General features: G+C 39.1%; 1 protein-coding gene across 1 annotated transcript in view; it reads left to right on the top strand.

The window, feature by feature from the left end:
• Window positions 1-1,721: 1,721 nt before the first annotated feature.
• Window positions 1,722-6,308, top strand: part of COL8A2 (collagen type VIII alpha 2 chain) — a 94,177-nt gene continuing 89,590 nt past the window's right edge. Inside the window, exon 1 of the mRNA XM_063454698.1 lies at window positions 1,722-1,783. The gene's annotated coding sequence lies outside the window, so the exon portion shown is untranslated. The remainder of the gene's footprint in view (window positions 1,784-6,308) is intronic.

The raw sequence follows: 6,308 nt of genomic DNA, 5'->3' as shown, positions 1-6,308 counted from the left end.
GAGGGGTGCTGTGTGTGTGTTTGTGAGAGAGGTGCTATGTGTGTAAGAGGTGCTATGTGTGTAAGAGGTGCTATGTGTGTAAATGGTGCTGTGTGTGTAAGTGGTGCTGTGTGTGTGAGAGGAGCTGTGTGTGTGTTTGTGAGAGAGGTGCTATGTGTGCAAGAGGTGCTGTGTGTGTGTGTGTGTGTGTGTGTGATGGGTGCTGTATGTGGGGTGGGGGGTGTTGTGTGTGTTGCAGAGTTTGAGGGGTGCAGGTAGCAAATGTGTGAAAACACACACACACACACACAGACTGCTAAATGCACACACACACAGAGATTGCTAAATACACACACATACAGACTGCTAAATACACACAGACAGACTGCTGAATACATACACACAGTCTGCTGAATACATACACACAGTCTGCTGAATACATACACACAATACGCTTAATTCATGCACACAGTTTGCTGAATACACAAACACACAGACTGCTGAATACATACATACAGACTGCTGAATTCACACACAGACAGAAAGCTGAGTACACACAGACAGAATGCTGAATACATACACACACAGTCCGCTGAATGCATACACAGTCTCCTGAATACACAAACACACACACAGACTGCTGAATACACACACACACACACACACACACAGACTGATGAATATATACAGACTGCTGAATACACACACATTGCATTGAGAGGTGCAGTGTGTGTGTGTGTGTGAGGGGTGCTGTGTCTGTGAGGGGTGCTGTGTGTTTGTGTATCTGAGGGGTGCGCTGTGTGTGTCTAAGGGGTGCTGTATGTGTGTGTGTGTGTGTGGGAGAGGTGCTGTGTGAGTGAGGGGTGCTGTGTGTGGGTTCTGTGTGTGTGAGAGGTACTGTATGTGGGGGGGGGGTGCTGTGTGAGGAGTGCGGTGTGTGTGGGGGGTGCTGTGTGTGTGTGTTGAAGAGTTTGAGGGTGCAGGTAGCAAATGTGTGTTTTTGTTTTTTCAATACTGCTCTACATTAATAAACTCTTCACCCCCCCCCCCCCTTCTTCTTACCTTTAGTGAAGGAGGGGGAACACAGTCTGCCCTGGTGGTCAGGTGGTGGTGAGTTCTGTGTAGCCTACAACTCGTCTGGCTGCAGGCTGTCTCCTGTCCTCCCGCACAGAATGCTGTGTGGAGCGATGCCATGGTAACGCGCGGCAACCCTCCACACATTCTGCTTCCCAGATCCCTCCTCTCTTCCTCCAGGTCCTCCTGCCCTCTCTCCCCAATCGAATGCAACTGCCCAGCGTGCCCTTGTGGAAAGACGGCCCTGGTTATGACCCTGCCAGGCTTGTAGAACTATCTAAACCAGGCACTTTAACATTGTTATTACAATTTGAAATGAAGGCCTGCAGAAACCTACTTCAACACCCTCCCATCATTCTAGAATGTAGCCACTGTACCACAAGTAATAGGTATATGTGCAATGCGGAACAAACAATGGCCTCACAAATATACAATCCTATGCGAGGCTTAAGTAATGGTTGGAGTCTCAGAATTGTGTTTCTTCACAGGTTGAAGGTTAGCACAAGTGGGAGGAAAGGCTTAATGTGTTAGATTTCATTTTACAGAGCATTGGGTTGGGACTTTAATAATTTCTTCTGGTGGACCAGAACATTTGAAATATGGCGGCTTTTATCTTTGTATAGTAAATCTGCTTTACAATGGTTGTTAACCAATTTTTCTTAAACTCACAGATCTGCTTCGCCCAGTTTTCAGAAAAGAAGTGCAGCATATTAGAGAGGGACAATACCAGGTAGGACCAAAAAAACACTTCTCCCATTCCTACTGAAATATTGTTGGATAACAATATATAAATAAATAGTATATGTTTGTTATTTCATGATACATTCCACAGTATTATATCACAATACATATTCATAAATTAATCAACATACACCAATCCAATTAATAAAAACTATTTAGATTGGATCAAACCTGTAAACTGCTGATAGAATGATGGACACGTTAAATTATGTGATTATTATGTACAAATATAATAGCCAGAGGTTCATGAATATGTGGAGGTCATTTATGCTCCTCTAATTAACCATCTAACCAACACTAGGATAGCACAATGCAGTACTATTAAATGCAAGGAATTTGAGATGTGCAATGTTTGAAATGGCCATGCCTAGCTATCTATTTATCTGTCTTACTGTTTGTATAACAAAGTTTGTATGCTAACATTGGCACAGCAACACAGTTATACCCCTTAGGGAAGTAAATGTGATTTGACACCAGTTTGTTGTACACATTTTGGACATGCAGTCCAGCAGTATCCATAATGATATACAATAGGGATATTCCATATAAATGGAAGAAAATACTCCAGACTTGGAACTCTTTGTAGCACAACATTACTGTAATTATTTTTGTAGTATAAATCTAAAATATGCAGTATTTAATAATTTAATAATGGTATATATTTTTTATGACTGTTTTCATGTATGTTTTTATAGATTGTAAATGTTTTGAGTATATTATGATCCCTGTGTTAAACAGAACTTGCAAATGCAGGAGAATTGGGCAGTGAGCCTGTAGGGTCATGATCTATACACCAGTCGCTCTAAGGGTATTACACAATTCCTCAATATCGAGCGATCACTTCCGGGTTGACGCACGTGGCGCCCGGCAGTGTAGAGCAGAGCATCGGAAGCCATCAGGCAGGCTTTCGATGCTCTGCCTGTACTGAGTGCCTTGAGGGGTCGAGGCACTCAGTAACAGTAAAAAAAAAAAATAATTAAAAAATAATTAAATTAAAAAATGAACCCTCTACCCTCCCTCCCACTCCCTCCCCATGTACTTACCGATTGCCGCCTTTCCCCTGCCAGTGATCGGTCTTCATCTGAGGGGGACTTTCTGGGCTGAGCCCAGACAGTCCCACCTCTGCACTGTAGTAACATGTACAACTGTTCACAATACAGTTTGGCAATACTTGCACCTCTCTATTATCTAGCCTAGCTTATTAGCATACGTCGTGTTTAACATTTGAGCAATACATGCAGATCAGAAAAGGAATAATAGTAAGACAATATATAAGAGGTAAAGCTGATCTAGATCACAATAGATAGGGGTAGTCGGACTATGTATATATATATATCAAGGAAATAGGTAGACAGAATGACTAAGGGAGGGGAAAGGAGAGGAAGGACTTGTATTATCAGATTTAAGAGTTGGAGAAATATGCTGAACAGAATTAGAATAGTAACTATTGGAATATTTTTTTTTTTATTTTTTTTTTAACCAACGCGATCCATTATCCCAGACAAAACTAACTGATCCATTGAAGGTTATAGTGTTAAATAAAGGGTGGATATTTGGAATACTGTTTGGGTTTTGATGAGGTCTGGAGAATTTCCATTTCTTGTCAGTGTGTTTATTTTTTATTTTATTTTTCTTCTACATCTATAGGCAGGTCTGGTTCAGGTAGATATAAATATACAGGTCTCCTTATCTTGCTTCTTTCACGATATACGTTTCATATTCCATATTATATCTTGGCATTACAATGACTGAGGGAAGGGAGAGGAGAGGGAAATTAGTTTTATTATAATGGATAGCTGTAAAATACAACAAGTAGTGTCAGATTAGTAATATATTGGGTTATGGCTTTAGGGGTTAGGGTGGTCATGCATTCTAGTCAAAGTTGACAGTATTGTGGATTGACATAGATCGATTTTGGGCTAGAAACTCAGAATGCCGTCTGGTCTCTGAAGAGTTTGGAGGCCTTCCTCCTCTCGCTAGGGTCTCTATTCCTGCAATTATAGGCAGGTCTTGTTCAGGGGGCTTCTTATATATGTATGTATCTATATATATATACGTTTCCCCACTGGATTACCAAGAGGGGGTTTGTTCCCTCTCTTGAAGTATTTTTTATGTTTTTTGTACTTTATATTGTAAATTTGTATTTTTTTTGTTTTTGTTTTCTCTTTTGTTTTTGTTTTTTCCTTTTTTCTTTTCTGAGACTCGATTTGGGGGGTAACCAGGACAATAGGCGTTATGATGGCACTTAATGTGATATCATGGAATGTCCAGGGTTTGAATTCACCACAGAAAAGGGGAGCGGTCTATAAATTTCTAAATGAAAACGATATTGACATTGCTTTTATTCAGGAGACACACTGGATTAATCCCCCAGAGAGACTCTGGAAGTTTAAGAAATTCCCGTTGATATTTTCTTCTAATATGGAGGGGGAAAAAAAAAAAAGAGGCACGGCTATCATAATCTCTAGCAGAATTAATTTTGAAATGATACATCTAACTGGGGATTCAATGGGAAGATACGTAATACTCATTGCAAAAATTAATGGTATTATATATACTTTGGTTAATATTTACGCACCAAATTCGTGCCCAGGGGACTTTTTGGATAAACTTATGGAAAAGGTTGATGAACTAGCATGTGGTAACATCATAATTGGGAGAGACTTCAATTGTGTATTGGACCCAGCACGGGATAAAAGCCATAAAAATGTTAGAGATTATAAATCTGTAAATACCTATGTTTCAGATCTTTCTAAATTTCTAGAGAGGAACTCTCTATTTGACTGTTGGAGGACTTTGAATCCTAGTGAGAGAGACTATACCTTTTTTTCGAATGTCCATCAGACCTATTCTCGAATTGATATGTTTCTGGTGAAAGCCGGGTTTCTAAGTTCTATTATTAAATCCAATATTGGATCCATAGTTGTATCAGATCATGCACCAGTATTCATTAAGGTTAAGCTAAAAGGTGGTCTTAGACCAAGGACAAGGTGGAGACTTAACGAAAGCCTCTTGAAATCAGAGTGCAACATTGACCTTTTGTCATCCGAAATTGAAAACTTTTTGATTACCAACGATAATGGGGAAGTTTCTACGGCTATGGTATGGTGTACCCTTAAAAGCTATATAAGGGGACTATTGATTAAACTTGGCTCTGAATCTAAAAGGAAGAAGGCAGAATCTCTGCAAGAGTTAAGAATAAAATTAAGGGAAACTATTAAAGAGAATTTACGATATGGTCAATAAAAATATACTATTCCTTAAACAAAGATGGTACCATAACAATAACAAAATAAACAAAGACCTTTCTAATAAAATTAAAAATAACCTCAAAGATAAATCTATAAAAAAAATTGTCTTAGGTGATAAACATTTAGTGTCACCAAAGGATATTGTAAATGCATTTGCGGAATTTTACAAATCCTTATATAACCTGGAGGAGGTAGGGAAGAGCAGAGAGGAAATGGATACATTTCTGAGTAGTCTTAGATTACCAAAAATTAACCATAGGAAGTTGGAAATGCTGAATGCCCCATTTTCAATATCAGAAATAACCGAAGCAATAGGTAAGTTAAAATTGAACAAGGCCCCAGGCCCAGATGGCTTTTCAACAATGTTTTATAAAACCTTTTCTAGACTCATTTCCCCTACCCTTTTAGAGATGTTCTCGAAGGTGTCCGCGGATACCCCCTTCCCAAATGAGATGTTATTGGCTTCAATTATTCCCATACCCAAAGTAGGGAAAGACCCAACACTTATTACTAACTATAGACCTATATCTCTTATTAATTTGGATATAAAGTTATTCTCTCAAATCTTGTCCAATCGATTTAAAGAGGTAATTGGAGAACTGATTGATGTTGATCAGTCTGGATTTGTGCGAGGGAGAGGTACTACAGATAATACACATAGAATATTTAATTTAATACATAGAATAAATGAGCATAAATGGGGATCTGTCATTATGGCCCTCGATGCTGAGAAGGCCTTTGACAGAGTCAATTGGAGATTCCTCGACTCTGTCATGGGCCAATTCGGCTTAGAGGGTCAGTTTAGACAAAAAACTATGTTGTTATATAGGAGCTCTACAGCTAAAATAATTAATTCTTTCGTTGAGTCTGACCATTTTGAGGTCAAAAATGGTACTAGACAGGGTTGCCCTTTGGCTCCCCTGCTATATATTCTTACAATTGAACCCTTGGCCACCTTGATCAGACAGGATAATAATATAAGGGGGGTTAAGTCTCTTAATGGGGAAACCAAGGTTTCCCTTTTTGCAGATGATGTACTCCTTACCTTGACGGATCCGATGGTCTCAATTCCATCGGTATTGGATGTTATATCCATCTATAGTAGTTTCTCAAACTATAAGGTCAATATGAAAAAAACTCAAATCTTAGCCTCTTTTTTATCTGAGGCTCAGAAAGATCATCTGACTGCACATTTCCAAATCTTATGGGCAAAAGACACTATTGGTTATTTGGGGATTAAAATATCTTTTGATATAGAGAGGA

This window comes from Pelobates fuscus, chromosome 1 (genome assembly GCF_036172605.1).
Source record: "Pelobates fuscus isolate aPelFus1 chromosome 1, aPelFus1.pri, whole genome shotgun sequence".
Classification (NCBI taxonomy): domain Eukaryota; kingdom Metazoa; phylum Chordata; class Amphibia; order Anura; family Pelobatidae; genus Pelobates; species Pelobates fuscus.
The sequence above is the reverse complement of the archived record's forward strand: the minus strand, read 5'-3'. Positions and strand labels throughout refer to the sequence as shown.